Source organism: Vigna radiata, unplaced genomic scaffold, assembly GCF_000741045.1.
Source record: "Vigna radiata var. radiata cultivar VC1973A unplaced genomic scaffold, Vradiata_ver6 scaffold_379, whole genome shotgun sequence".
NCBI lineage: Eukaryota > Viridiplantae > Streptophyta > Magnoliopsida > Fabales > Fabaceae > Vigna > Vigna radiata.
The window spans coordinates 200,526-201,794 of NW_014542547.1; positions in this window are offsets into that span (position 1 = coordinate 200,526).

The following is a 1,269-nucleotide window of genomic DNA, read 5'->3' on the forward strand; positions in this document are numbered from 1 at the left end:
ATTAACATGCAACACTAATTTAAGAAGATGAAAAAAAACAATGCAACATATAAATTAAAATATTCTAAGCAAGAGAAATAACAAAACACAAACTTTATCTACCATTCACGTGACTCAACATCAATTCCAATTGAACTAAATTGTTCTCCATGTGGTGATGGCCCTTGGGTGTGACAGCTTGGCCGTGGGCTCCATTCTAAATTAAAACTAAGTGCAATCTTTCTAAAATCTCCATTTGAAACTGAACTAAAACGCTATGTGATGATGGCTACACCTTTTCTCCAATTAAAATGTAAATCTCAAAAAGAAAAATATCACTGTGTGCTTCCCAATGCTCCATGTCAATTGCTGGAAAAAATTAATCACAAAGTGCATAAACCAAATGAAAAGAAAGCATGAGTAAATTAGCTACCTCTACTTTCTAAAATAAATGAAGGTAAAATAGAGTTCCCATCCTGACAGCAATCACGTGGTGCCTCCTTCCTCCGTCACATCCTAGACTTTCGTTCTCAAAAGGATTTTGGTGCAGTAGGGACGAAATTAAATGCCCAAGGGCTGAATCATTTGGAATGCAGTGGCAGCAAACGCAATTTCCGTGAATTAAAAGAAAGGCAACCATAGAACTAATAACAAGGGAAAGGGTTGATTCTATAAAAAAAAGAACAGAAAGGAAAAACCGAATACTGAACATTAAAAGACACAAAATATAACTCAGCTTATAAGATTAAAAACGCATGTGCTCTAGCCTAAATGAAGGAATGTTGCTGGCAAATGAAAATTAATGCATTCAATTTAAACTAACGTGTGCACAAATCAAAATAGCCTTCATTCTCCCCAAAAAGTAAAAGTGCACCTAAGACCATTTAAAGAAAGGGTTAAATATGTTTTTAGTCCTTATACTTTGAGGCGATTTTGGTTTTAGTCCATTTTCAAATTATGGTACAATTTAGTCCTTCAACATTAGAAAATTCTGGTTTTAGTCCTTTTTATCAAATTTTTTTAACTTTATTTGTTGTTTCAAACACGTTTCATTATAGCATTTGGATTGTTTACACTGTTTGACACATTTTTGCTTCAATGTTAACTGAGAAACGTGCTTGGAACAACAAATAAAGTTAAAAAAATTTGGTAAAAAGGACTAAAACAAGAGTTTTCTAAAGTTGAAGGACCAAATTGTACCATAGTTTGAAAATGGACTAAAACCAAAATCGCCTCAAAGTATAGGGACTAAAAACATATTTAACCGTTAAAGAAATGCCTAAAATCAAG